At 52.6% G+C, this 14912-nt stretch overlaps 1 protein-coding gene across 2 annotated transcripts in view; it reads right to left on the bottom strand.

Annotated features, from left to right (window-relative positions):
- ACHE (acetylcholinesterase (Yt blood group)) overlaps positions 1–14912 on the bottom strand; it is a 57136-nt gene that overhangs the window by 17759 nt on the left and 24465 nt on the right. Inside the window, exon 2 of one of the 2 annotated variants that reach the window (XM_061570364.1) lies at positions 8240–8267. The exons of the other annotated variant lie outside the window; for it this stretch is intronic. The gene's annotated coding sequence lies outside the window, so the exon portion shown is untranslated. The remainder of the gene's footprint in view (positions 1–8239; positions 8268–14912) is intronic. 2 annotated transcript variants of the gene reach the window in all.

Raw genomic sequence — 14912 nt, 5'->3', positions numbered from 1 at the left:
GAAACGTATATGTTACAACCTTAATTAGTGCCGTTTGTTGCTGGCCATCGGACGTGTGGGGCCAATTGGGCCCATGCTCAGCAACGGTGCGAACACTTCCGAATCAGCTTCGTTCGTTGCTTGCGCTGCCATTTGCGCTGGAGATCACTTTGGTGAAATGCAAAAGCGCTTTGGATGTCTTCCTCGTCATTTTCCAATGACACTCGCTGGCTGACTTTGCAATCGACAACACATCAGCACCCACACTATGACATATCAGCAACACGAAAAACGATTTTACATTAACAACGTTACTATCATCAACACCACGTGCATACATATTAACAACAGCTGTACAACCATTATAACAATAACTACAACCACGTAACCATACACATAACAGCAACATTATAACCACAACTAAACCGAACATAACTACAACATACACTCGTTATAACCACAACCATGATCATATAACCACAACCATTACCAAGTAACCACAACTGCTACATTCTAAGGATAAGCACCACATAACCACAACTATAATCACCGCACTATAACCACAATATAACCACAACCGAAGCAATATAATCACCACAGCCACCAAAACCACGACATTATATCCACAACCGTAATCACATTCTAACCATAACCATGAGCACACAATCATAACTGCATGCTAACCATATTTTAACCATTACCATATTGTAACTCAAACTACATTATAACCACAACTCTGACTACATTATAACCACAACCATGAGCGAGTAATCACAACTATGAGCACATTCTAAATCACAACGACTCCCATTCTAAAGCCACAGCCATAACCACAACCACATTCAACCCATAACCGCATTATATATCCACAACTGCAAAAGCAATCTAACCACAACCACGCCCACAACCGCTGCGGGTGCAATGGGAGCTGGCGTGATGCCGCTTCTCCCGCCGAATCTGGACCCAACCAAATTTCACTTTGCTTGGGCCGCTTCAGCAGCGCACGCTCGTCGGTTACAATGAAGCGACGCCGGGGCGCTCAAATTTGCTTTGTAAATTCCCAAACGTTTGGACACAGTTTTGCCGGGAGTGTCGCCAGCAAGAGAGTGTGGTGCATTGGCTTCTCACGCCAACGTGCCGTCCGGGGGAATCCAGAGCATGACGGACGGACACGTGTGAATTACACACGTAGATTCCTAAACACGTGTTAATGAGTTCACCCAGCAGTGGATAGACAAAGGCTAATGATGATGATAAGTCTGGCACAGCACACAATGGTGGGGGTGATGTAGCCAGCACCACGTCCAGCTACCTTTGTGTTCCCAGCACGAGTGCTGACACACTGCACCGGACACTCTTGTTGAGGCCGCATTGACCTAGTTTTCGGAAAAGGACCTCTATAGATACCACTGGTCGCTGGTGTTAACTCTGGCAGGGATGTGGAAGCAGAATATACCACTTAGGGTTGCTCTCACCTATTCCACCACAGAGTGAAATCTGACACTGTGAGCTCGTGGGCTATCGCCAGAACTGTGCAGTCCCCTTGCAATCCAGTTCAACAAAGCAGTGCCAGATCTCGGTACCACCCAAGTGGGTGGGTGACAGGCGGCAACTCTTGTGGGTGAGTGGGTGAATGGGTGAGTGAGTGGGTGAGTTGGTGAGTGAGTGAATGGGTTGGTGAGTATATATATGTTGAACTTTTTTCACATCGTACGTAGATCACCGTGCTAATCGGAGTGGGTGAGTAGGGGAGTGGGGAGCGATAGAGCATTGGTTAGCTACGAACCCGGCGACCCGATTTCGATTCCCACCCAATGCCAACACCAGTGACAATTATTTGAACCGGTCCTGGGACAGCTGCCACTGGGGGTGCCCTGGGCCAGACCACACAGCAGCAATCACCGCCCCTGGGCTATAGATCAAAGCAGGGCATCGGGATTTTTCAGATGAGATGCGCTTTAAATCCGCTTAGCGTTTAAGCGAGCACCACCACACATGCACGTATAATTAAGATTATTATTACTACTTAATTTGGAGCTTTCGTGACTGCAGGAATTACTCTTTGGTTATTTCGGTAAAGTCACGTATAAAGAGAAAATAATAAATTAAATACTAGCATACGCCGTTTCGATTGCTTGTGTTGCAATCGAAACGTCGTATGCTAGTATTTAATTTATTATTTTATCTTTATACGTGACTTTGCCGAAAGAACCAAATAATTATTATTACTACAATAATGATATTATTGATGAGCACACGGTTTTGGGGTGTTGCCTCGAGTGATGTCTGCACGGCGGGGGGGGGGGGGTTCGAGAAATGCCCCAGGGGCACTCTTTGTGTGCGAGGGAGTCGTGGGGGAGGGGGGGTGGGCTGAACGGAGCAAGTCGCGGCAATGCATTCCAGTTAACTGAGTTCCGCCTGGAGAGAGCGCGATGATTTACGATAGTGGCGAAGATCCCCCATGTGTGGCCTTTAAAAGGCTGATGGGTTGCAAGTGCTGTTAGCGAGCAGCAGCACTTGCGAAGGCCGGCACTGTGGCACACGAAGGGGGTGGGTGGCCAGCACCACGCCCGGCCGCCTTTGTCTCCCCCAGGGCCGATGTTTGCACACTGCAGCAGGTACTCATTTTAAGGCTAAGCCGGCCTAAAGAAGGTACAGGATCGGCTCAGATCATCTCTGTCGCCAATGTTAACCGTGAGTGGTGAATCGAACTTGGGTCATAGCGGAGTACATGAACCGCTACGCCACCGCTCCCCACACCAACACTCGTCACTCCGACACGCTCATCACTCACCCTGACACGCGCACGCACACACACACGCATGGACACACACGCACGCACACACACACGAATGGACACACATGCACGCACACACACGCATGGACACACACACACACGCATGGACACACACACACGCAGGCACAAACACACGCATGAACACACGCACGCACAAACACACACGCATGGACACACACGAACACACACACACATGGACACCGCCAATTTTGACGTCTGACGGAAAGGTTCCCATTTGAAATTCTAATGCCTCTCGTGTCGCGGCACAGACTGACATTTACACAGAATTAGCGTTCGCGTGGCCACCAGCCAGCCCGTGCAGGGCTCGACTGGCGCATTAAACACCCCACCGCACGGATTCCGCCACTGCCTTCGTCTGGCTCTGTGAGCCTCGGGCATTGACAACGGAACTGACAAAATTATCAAGAGGTCATAGGAGGCCAGACTTGGGTCAATTTCAATACCCACAGGTCTCTGGGGTGTGTTTTTGTCCAGTCAGGATGACGCCTCAGTGGACACTGCAGAGTCAAAGTTACTCGGAACGAGTGCTGCGAATGGCCAAGACGAACAGCCCTTTCTAATCCACTGCTGGATGAGCGAGGGCCTCCCTGGGCCGTAGGGGGCCGTGGGGTTGCTTTCGACCGTACTTCATCGCGCCGGTCAACGCGGGTCGGTGAAGGAGGGCGGTGTCGACTTTGGAAACGCGGTACAGCACAAGAATGTGTGGGGCAGAGCGGGATCCCTCCTTCGGAGAGTGATTCTGAGCGCTCCTTGAAAAAAATCTCGAGGAGACTCAGATCGCCATTGGCCTCAGAGGCTGTGGTGGACTCTCTTTACCCGCGACATTGCGCCCGCTGACCCGAGACGTTTTACATAAACGTGACATCTCGGTCCTGGGGCTTGACGGCTCGTGACCTGTTAGTGACCAGTCAGTGACCAGTCAGTGACCTGTCAGTCGTAACGGAGGGAAAGTCCAATTAAGACAAGAACAGGAAGAACCAAACGTCCCACATCCAAGCCCTTTAAAGCAGCTCCAGCCTCAGCTGAGCTTCCGCTGGTACCAGCATTGGTGCCATCCGGCACGAATGGTGGTGGGGGGAGGGGGGGCTCTGCCGTGTCGCCCCCCCCCCCCCCACCACTTACACCCCCCACTGGATGATGATGAATGCCACAGGACGCGATGTGGACACGCACACATTACACGAGTTGGGGGGGGGGGCCGATGGGATTTGTGGGAAGGCGGCGGACGGCGGCAATGGTGGCGGTGGTGAGGGACGGTGGAGGGGGAAGGGGGGGCCGGGGACGAGAGTAACATTTAATCAGAGCGTACATTGGCCCGCGGCCCCTGGCGGCAGTGCGGAATCGCAATGGCCGTGTGGGGTTGTGTGAGTGCGCGTGGACGGACGGGGGTCGTTATTCGTCTGCATGCAGGAGGGGCGGCCACCGGCGTTTTCCACGCGGCCTCAATAGGCGCTCGCTAACTACGTGCGTCGGTCAGGAACGGGGGGGGGGAGGCGGCCTGCAGACGTCACGGGGGGTTTTGTGGGGCTCGTGAATGAGAGACCCATGCACACACACCACACGAATAAACAAATATCCCCCGTATAGCCTTTAATACGGTACACTAGGGGGTAGGTAGCCAACACCACGCCCGGCCGCATTTGTCTCCCCAGTGGTCGTGTTTACACACTGCACCAGCTACTCATTTGAGGCCGAGTAGGCCCAGGACCGGATCAGCGGGTTCCATGTGCAGCGCGCTAACCGCGAGACCACCGCACATACAAGGTCAGACACACACGAACGCACTCATACGGGGTGAAACTCCTCCCAATACTCGCTCTTCCTATTATCCGCAAAATCCTCCAATTATCCGCACATCAATCCCTCCTGTTACGTGCGCAAGAGCACGGGGTAGAAGGGGAGTCACCAGGATGTACAGAGAATGATTCTAATAATTGTCCACACTTAACCGCAGATGGGCCCCTACATTCCTAGAGCTCGCTCTGCGATATCCACTCCCCAGTCAAACAAGGAGCGCAGCCGCGAGTCGTTCAATTCCCCGGCTCCCATCGCCAACCCACACACGGGCCAGCTTGGTGAAGTTTGGTTAAACAAGCCCGACGACTGGTCAAAACGGCTGCAAGTTAAATCTCTGCATGTCAACGAGCCAAAGCTTCATGTAAAGCACGTGGCGTCTGTGTGGCCATCCCCAACTCTGAACCCCTCTCCCCACGCCCAATGTGAGAACAGACGTCGCTGCTCCACCGTGCAGCAGCATCGAGGCCCCGATGGAGCCTCTTCCTCCTCCCTCTCATCTCTCCTGACCCTTTGCTCCCGTTTCATTTTCCGTCCTTGTCCTCTGAGTTTCCCATTCTCTCTCTTTCCTCTTCTCTCTCCCACGAATCATAGCTCAACGAAGTGGCTTATAGCAGCCACATTCTTTAAACGCGTGACGTTTATTCTAAATGTGGAAGGAAAAAATAGAGCACCCGGAGAAGAATCCACGCCACCACGGGGAGAAAGAGACATGCAAACTCCAAATACACAGCAGGCATCAGGGTCGGGATCGAACCCACGACCTCCTGCATACCAGGCGAAGGAGTTAACATGTCGAACACCAAGGCGCCCCATCCGCTGCTGAATCCACTGCTGGATGAGGGGCCTCCGCAAGCCGTGCAGGCAGTGAGGGTTATTTGACCATACTTCACCACGATGGGCAGTGGTGATTGGGCGGAGTGCAGAATACCAATGTGTTTGGCTGCACCACCCTGTGCTGCGAACGACACCGACTGCCCCCTGTGGTATGAACGTTGCTCACTCACCTGTATACCAAGCGAGGTAGTTAACATCTCGCTACCGTGGCGCCCCATGTTGGCTGTTATCACGAACCGTGACACCTGGCAAAATCTACGCCGAGTGGAGGCACCACCGCGGTCACTGCCGAACGACACGGGTTTTTGACAGTGGCAGAGCCGCGCAGCACCATCCCGGAACCCACAGCATGGGCCCCCCAGTGGCCGAAAGTTAAGCGCCCCCCACCCACGTGTCCAATATCCGGCGTCAGCCTGGGCCCCCTGCGACCGGCAGGGGCTGGGTTGCTATAGCCTCACCGCCTGCGCACTGCTCAATGGCTTTGCCTGCGCTGCAGCTGCTGTGGCTTCTGGCCTGCGTGTGTATGCAACACGAGGAGTTACCCCCGGTCACCCCCCACTCATACCCCCCCCGCCTTTCCTCCCCGCATGCCCCTGCGTTATTTATTTATTTAGGCTGAGCGAGTTCAGGCCACTGGGTTCCCTGGGGCTGGGTTTGGGTACGGGTCAAAGTCCAGGAGGTTCATTATAACAACTGTGTGAGTGAGCAGACGCACACAGGAAAGGCAAAGATCCCCCGTATAGCCTGAACAGGCTGTTAGCGAGTAGCAGCACCTATGAAGGCCGGCATGGCACAGGAGGGGGTGGCCAGCATCACGCCAGACCGCCGAGCCTGTCACCTGCGCTGCACCGCAGCGGTTCGTTGTATGATCCACGGAAGAAAGATCATGTCGACGTAGTATGCGGCGGATTAGTGGGGGAATCAGCCGCGCGATCCCGGTAATCCACAGCAAATCTGCACATGACGAAGTTTGCCCAAATCTGCCGCACGTGGCTATCGCGTGAAATGTTTTAGCATAGTTTTCCTATTTTTTATATAAGAAAAAATGTCAAAGGAGGAAGTCACATCAGCACGGTTAAGTCTGTACAACATAAACAAACAAAAAAACGCACCTCCGCATTCCCCTGCAGCTAACTCCACGTGAGCCCCGGCTGCTACGAACCGCCGTCGTCTACCGCTGCCCGAAGCGTTTCCCCTCTGCCGCCATGCACCGCGGATTACGGGAGCTGCCGAAATATTCCGACGACGTCAAGGAAGGAAACGTCCTTTGCGGCACGATGACGCACCGCGACGACGTCACACTCACGCCATCGCCGTCATTCGTAGATAAGATTCATGGGGCGCGTCCGCAGTCGCGGATGGGGTCTGGCGATGTGCGGCGTCACTGGTGACGTCCCGTGCGGTGCTCGCAGACTCCGATACAATCGGTTAATCTTGGTCGACCGTTTAAAAAAACAAACTTGCCCTGTCCCCCTGAATGCCAACATAACTTCCTATAAATATAATGCCATCACTTACACAGTAAGCAGCTCAGCATAGCGTTGCTCCCGCAGGACCTACTAATCGCCAGGTCCGCCCTGGGCCTCTCAAATTGTTTGAAAATCCTCGGAATCGCCGTGGACTCGACGTTCTCACTGGGAAAATGACATCCTCAACACAGGTATAAGTGCGGCAAATGCCATCTCAGGGTCTCTTGGCACATCCGCCCAATGCTGACTACAACCACAACACTCTCTGGCTTGAAACATTGTCAGCACTCACCTTAAGCATTACAATACCAGCCACACTTGGGCATCAGTAGCACAGCTCGAAAAACTATGGCGTCCTCGCACTGTCTTCCGCGTCACGCGTGGGCCACGGAACTTCCAGAGCTGCACAAATAACATTGCACTGATCCCGTCAACAAAATCATGGACACAGCGCAACATCGCTATCCAGTGCCACGGAGCTCTCTCTCTCAAAGTCTCCCGCCCTTACCTCTCCTCCACCCTTCTCACTCCACTGACCATGGCAAAACCGCCTCATCCTACAAAGATCGTCCAACAATCTGCTCATCGTGCCCAGAGTCGGGACCGTCCTGGCTGAGCGGCGTTTCTCCTTAAGCTGCAGTAGCAGCAGCGGCCATCTGAAACTCCCTCCCACTGCTGCACTCACCCCGCAGCAGCAGCAGCATCAGCAGTATCCAGGCACTATCATCCACCTTCAAGCAGCAGCTCATTTATGGTTTAACCGGTTCAGGCGATCACCTGTCTAGGATCTCACCTGGTTCAAGCTGCCACATGAGGGACTTTGAGCTCTGGCTCCACGCCTCAAAGTCCTCGAATAAACATCGCAATTATAGCTGCTGATTTATGATGATTTATCGCGAACTCCCCACCCTCAATCCCTCTCTCCACCTCAAACAGACAGACGGATGGAGAGACGGCTGGATGGACAGAGAAATGGACAGACGGAGAGATAGACAGACCGACGGAGAGACAAACAGAGAGATCGTTAGACAGGCAGAGAGATGGACAGATATAGAGATGCTCAGACAGACGGGGAGATGGACAGATGGATGGAGAGATTTTCAGGCGTACGGAGATACAGACAGATGGACATACATATGAACATAGCTGATGCATTAGCACTTTCAACCTTGGTTGGAAAGTTGTAAAACATAATCTGACATTAGCACTTATATCACGTGACTCCATAAACACAAACTCAATAGCATCACTGAGAAAAACAAGACAACTGGGGTAGACGACTAACTGCACTGGGTACCAGAAAGGGAGCGGTTTCACTGCGATAGAGAGACAAGGCCCTCACCGGATAGAGCAGTTGGAGATGTTGCTCTCTAGATGGGGGGCGGCGAAAAGGAGGGAGCACAGAAAGAGGGAAGAATGATCTTTTAGTTAACGTGAAAAAAATAATCGGGACGAACCGAGGGGAGATCACGAAGGCTAGCGTGCTCCCTGATGATCACCGTGAAGGTGGGAGCGGCCATTATGACCTGTAGCTCACTCGCTCGCTCTCTCTCCTTGCAGACGTGATGGCAATCAAGAACTCCATCTTGAGAGTCAGCAACATGACCGAATAGGTAGTGAGGACTCAAACGGAGAAGCCACTAAGTTGTTAAGCACCAGGTGCAAGTGTGAAGGAACAAACCCTGACCCAAATGGAGAGCACATCTGGGGTAAAAGCCCTAAACAATTGTGACAAGATATGAGAGGAACCTATCGGCATTTGCCCAGCATTCACGTGGAAGGCAAAAGATAGCAAACACCCAAACATTCAGAGCCGACATCGAGCAGCCCACAAGATGTAGGATCCTAACCCCAAAATATAACGAGATGAGGACGCTACAGAGTCCTCATTATCCTCTAACCCTGACGAGTCAGGTCTGTCAGACACACCAGAATGGCGATATGACCCCGATGCGAGCCTTCTCCTTCTTGGGCCAACCCAACAATAGGGAGAGACTGAATGAATGCATATTGCCACCCCTGGTCCCCACCTCTCACAAAAGATTCTGTGCTCACACCCCCTCTAACAGAAGAGCCTACAAGGTCGCTTGTCACATCGGGGGCCTGCACGGCCTGGTTTTTCGAAGGCCCTGCACTGTTGCGCTTGTCCCAGTACGTTTTTTCTACCCAATCACACTGAGACCCAGAGCTCAAATTGCCCAATGACGCGGAGCCCACACCAACGGAACCATCACCCGCCCCCCTTGCACGGGGGACCTGGAGCGGCTACGCTCCCCTATGTGGGAAGTACTTGTGGGAGCCCGGGTCGAACGTGAGTCGCAACCCAAAGGCCACATGGTAGCCCCCCCTATGGCGACATGCGTGTGTAGAGACGTAAAAAGCGTCTCAACGGCGTATATGCCGACAACAACTACAAATGGTAAAGGAGTGTGCACGTACCTCTCGAGGGAGCCGACGGAGACGTGGCGGAGAAGCAGGCACTACAGAGCAGGGTCCATTCGCAGAGAGAAAGAGGGGACGTGCCAACTCAGGGGAGTGAAGGGGGCCCGGAAACGGGGGCCCCAGGAACATGTGATGCTGGCTCCGGTTCCGTCTCAAGAGACCGAGGAGGGGGCATGGCCGGAGGCGGAGCGAGGCCACGCTCGGGAGGATAAGAGATACGGGGGCGGAGCGATCGGGGTTGTCTGGCGGGGGACCTGACTGTGTGGCGTTGCCTCGGGGGTTGAGAGCGTCGGTCATCCTAGACGGGGGCTTGCTGATGAAATAGGACTAGAAATCCCATCGATACGCCATGGTCGTGGCATTTGTTATGCGGGGGAAGGTTATACGGGCGGAGCACGGGCGGAGCATGTGCGGTTAATACACCTTGGTGTCCAAAAAACTTTGGCTACTTTAAAAATTAAACTTTTTCTGGCCGGTATGGCCGACAACGTTTATAATGTGCTGCAAGGTTGCAAGGAATGCGCTCGCTGCAAACCTCCACCGAGAGCAGATCGCCCACCGCTTGAAATCCATCTGCGTTTCCCGGGTGAACGAACTTGTCGCGCTCGATGTTCTCGGTCCGTTCCCCACCACTCCGCAGGGGAATAAATTCATATTGGTGGGGATGGAATATTTGTCGCGTTGGCCAATGGCCTGGCTGTTACCAAACCAATCAGCTGAGACCATCACAGATGCGTTCCTTCATGGCTATGTATTAGATAAAGGCGCCCCTGAACGTCTCTTGACAGACCAAGGCAAAACATTTTCGTCCAAGCGGTTGAAGGAGGTTTGCGAGCAATTGGGTACCAAAAAGGTGCGCACGTCGCCCTATCACCTCCAGACGGACGGAATGGTGGAAAGGTTACACAGAACCCTGACTTTGATGTTGTGCCAACGTGTCAATGAAGCCCAGTCTGACTGGGACTTACATGTTCCAGGCGTGCTCGCAGCATACGGTTCCGCCCCGCACACTTCTACCGGGTTCTCCCCATTCTTGTTAATGTATGGAAGGGAGCGTGACCCACCAATTGATGTGCAGCTCAAACCACTGGAGAAGTGTACTAGGATATCGTACCCTTCCCCTACAGTGATTGGCTGAAGCTAGGGAGGCGTCTCGAGGGAACTCGGCCTTGTGGCAGGCGGTCAACGAACGGCTCATCAAGCCTCGCCAGTCCACTACTGTATGGATGCCAGGGGACAAGGCGTGGCTCCACTGCGCCCATATCCCGATGGGAACCTTCCCAAAGTTACATAAACCATGGCAGGGGCCGGTCGAAGTGGTGGAGGTGAGGAGTCCACAGTGCGTGCGGATTCAGTGTGGTTGCCGCCGCTGGTTTGTGTACCCGTCGCTGCTAAAATGTTTTTTTTCCACCTGCCATTAGTCTTTCATCTCCACTTCGAGGGCCGGGTGTCTGGTCAGTCCGATGAGCTGGGGCGCGCGTTGACTGACGTCCTTCCTCAGGACAGTTCTATTATTCCGCCCGCAGGATCCAAGCGCCGAACGGGACCAACGTCACCGGTCAGACTGGCCCGGGGGGAATGGGGGAGTCCAGAGCCGCCATCACCCGACCCTCTACCACATGGGGGTTCTTCGACTCAGGAGGTGCCGTGCTCGTCGAGCCATCTTCCGGCTGCCCCCGAAGCCTCCAGAGGACCGCACCCTCCTCGCTTGACGGGCCAGCATCAAGGAATTGGGCAAAGACAGCTCAATTTAAATGACCATCCTCTGGCGTCGAAGTGCGCCTCCCACCGTCGTCCACAGCCGCCACTCGAGCCAGATGGGTCAATAGCTGACCCGGGTTCATCTTGTGCTCGAGTGCGGTGTTGCATGTGCGAGGTGTAGTTGTGGCCTGTCCAGGGGGTGGCTCGTCCATTGTAAATAGTTGCAACTAAGTTTTTTTTCTTCTCTCTTCCTCCCACTCGTCTTCTCTCCCTAGCCCTGTATATAGTGTATATATTGGTTCTTCCTCATTCGGGATTATTTATTGTGTTATTGTTGTTCTCTTGTTGCGTTCTAAATTGGAGGCCCACACGTTACATGGGATATATGTCGGTCAGCCAAGACGGCTGAGTTTCATATAGGGGAAGGTGATGTAGAGACGTAAATAGCGTCTCTACGGCGTATATGCCGACAACAACTACAAATGGTAAAGGAGTGTGCACGTACCTCTCGAGGGAGCCGACGGAGATGTGGTGGAGAAGCAGGCCCGACAGAGCAGGATCCCGTCGCAGAGAGAGAGAGGGGACGTGCCAACTCAGGGAAGTGAAGGGGGCCCTGAAACGGGGGCCCCAGAGGACATGTGACGCTGGCTCCGGTTCCGTCTCGAAAGACCGAGGAGGGGGCGTGGCCGGAGGCGGAGTGAGGATGAGAGGGACGGGGGCGGAGCGATCAGGGTTGTCTGGCGGGGGAGCTGGGGTTGAGAGCGTTGGTCGTCGGGGACTCAGTTTTACATAGAGACCCCTTTGTCGGTCTAGAGTAACCCCGAGTTTTGTTAACCCATAGCCCTGTTGAGTTGTGAATATGTAATGTGAGAGTATACCTGGGTGATTGAATAGTCACACCTCGTTTGTAATGATTGGCTCTACCGGTCCAGGCCTATAACCAATGGGGAGAGGTGTAGGGGCGTGGCCCTGATGTAATGGAAAGGTGACACCTGGAAGGAGATGATTGGCCCTGCTGGCTTTAGCCACAGCCAATGGGGGGATGAGTTAGGGGCGTAGTCCTGGGACCGTAGGATGGAATCTAGAAGATTCCAGGGAGGTTACCCAGGACTGGCTGAAAGGCACCACGTGACCCAGGGATTAAAAGGGGTGGAGACGGGCAACATGTGATCAGAACTGGAACGAATGAAGGGAGAAGCCACGCAGGATTGGGGGTCCAGAGCCTGCCACGTGGCAGCGACAGTCTCTCTCTCTCTCTATCCCTCCCTCTCACGCTGTCAACAGCGTGAGGGAGTTAGATAGCAGAAGAGTCCGTATGATGAGAGCTGTGAAAGAAAGATAATAAACAAACCTGATTCCAGAAGTTGCTTCCGCGATCTTTATTACAAATAAATCGTGGTGCCTCCAGACTTCTGTGTGTGCCTCGTGAGATGCATACTACACGTACATATGACCTGAGTAATGGGAACCGTGATGAGGGATGCTCGGTTGGCATCTACGCACAAGATGGGGTTTGTCCACCTCCAAGATGTCACTTGCGGGCACTGTGCTTGTAGTCGCCGACTCGCCCTCCGGTGCGGTCCACTGGTCCCTGGCGAGCCTCGCAGCTGACCCACCTCGCATTGGCCACTGCAGACGGTACAAGGCCCAAAAATGGGACCCTTGCTCCAGGTTCGATATGAGGTGAATGGCACTGGCCTTTTCTTCGCTATGCGCGGCATAATGGTCTCCTGCTCGCATGGTTAAACCACGGCTGTGACACCTGGTTCGAACGGCCATACTTTACTTTTTGGTGCCAGCTATCACCATCGCCACTATTACCACACAGGTGCTGTGACTGCATGCAAATAAAGCTTAAGACTTGGCGACTGTGCACCAAAATAAAACTACACAGATATCGCCGTGAAGATTGATTACAATTAAAATGTTATCACTAAGACGACAATGAAGATTTGAAGAATCGAAGATACTGCTCCTGTGGTAAAACTCACACTTTTTATCGAACTATGCAGGAGCTCAAACAGGGCCCTACACTGCTGCGAGAACTCGGAACTGAGGAGTCTGGAAAGAAAGTCAGTGGTGTGGGTATTTCCCCTTCCCCTGCCTGTCACATGGACTGAATACCTCTTTAAGTTTTAAAAGTTAACTAAGATTCGTGAGAATTTCTGGGTTCTCTGCTGCCGCAATGGAGTGAGATCACCAAGTGCAACTCGAAAGCAGGACTGCTGAGGTAATAAATGAGCACAGTTTGCTACATACGATGTGAAGGAAGTTCGACATACATACATACATGCATACATTACAGTGAGAACAAATTATTTCAGTATATCCAGCACTGCAAACTGCACAGTACCGTGATCACAATGATCACTGGAACAGCCAGGCTCGAACACCAAAAGCTACCTAATAATAGGTGACCTAAACTATTTTCCTGATGTGGGCTAGTGAAAATAAATGTCGCTCAGGTAGAAGTCGAAAACCACCGAGATGATGTTTCCGGCATCACGTACGGAAGGGGCGGGGCTTGGGCCTACAGTTTTTCATTTCAGATTGCTGGCTCTGGCAGGGAGACTGAACATTCAACTCCTCGTAACAGTGAAATTTGGCAGTAGCCACCAGGTGAACAAACTGTGGCCCCCGAGACCTGGAGCTTCCTATGAAGCGAAAGGCCAGGTTGCTTCACACGGTGTTTGACAGTTGATGAAAAGACGTTGATGCTTGACTGATTAGGAGTGAGGCCTCCCCTGAAAAACCAAAACACAAATCCCAACACACACGAACACAAATATACCAACATACACAAACACACACGTGTATACCAACACACCCATAGCAGTACAATAACAAAAAACATTCACCACTCAGTTATAGTGACGTCAGTCGGACGCTTGTGCACTCCAAGACCACGTGAAGTGTAAAATGCTTGCTGGAAGGTCACAGGACAGAACCAGGTGCCATGGGTTCACTGACTAAGATGATTTGCAGATCCACTACCTATGCCTCCGACCATGCCAATTTGCTTGAGTTTTAGCTGCCCATCTCTCCTCCGCCCACCACTATTGCTTGAGAGCAACTACCTCCAATTGTCCAGTAGCGTCCTTCATGAGCCTCCTCCACAGAGGCCGATCCTGACATGGCTGGTAGCAGTCTTGGGCAAGTCCACTCAGCTCAATATGACCCTGTACCACAACAACCCATCTCTTCTTTAGCCCGTACCGCTCCCGTTTAGCACCTTGGATCCGACCTAACAAAAGCTACTTGGGCATGCAATGGCTGTGCATGCAGGCTAACAAGACCCAGCCAATGTAGCTTTGCCTGCCGAGGAGATCACTAATATGTCTAGATATGTCAAGGATTTGTGAGGTCCTCACACAATCCAGCATGGATAAACCCAGGATGGATCATAGGCAGGCCAGAATTAATGTTAAAAACTAGCACAGATGTTACATTCATGTGGTCCATGTTTTGCAAATCACAAAAGAAAGGAGGGCATACTTGTGGCCAAGAAGATCCAAAGCTTGATGTGGAGCAACAGGCCAGGTAGCTTCCACACAGCAATAGGCAGCTGCCAAACCAAAACTTTTCCTAAACATACTCACCAGGCATGGAAATTTCTCCACTATTTCCACAACTGCCCCATCGCTCATAGGGAGTTGAGGTATAGTGTTATATGACACAAAATACCCAGTAAGGTGCTTAGTTTTGTTAGGGCTCATGGTAAGGTCCTACCTACCTATTTGTCACATGCTCATGGTTCAGCAGCAGAGCCTTCAACTCCCTATCAGAGTAAGCAGAAATTACCAGATCATCAGCATATGCAATATTGTTGACCAATAGGGAGCAAATTCCTCGCCCGCACCTGGGTATCAATC

Source organism: Lethenteron reissneri, chromosome 45, assembly GCF_015708825.2.
Source record: "Lethenteron reissneri isolate LAM-NWPU_2019-01 chromosome 45, ASM1570882v1, whole genome shotgun sequence".
NCBI lineage: Eukaryota > Metazoa > Chordata > Hyperoartia > Petromyzontiformes > Petromyzontidae > Lethenteron > Lethenteron reissneri.
Note: the sequence above shows the minus strand (reverse complement) of the source record. Positions and strands in the feature narration are given on the sequence as shown.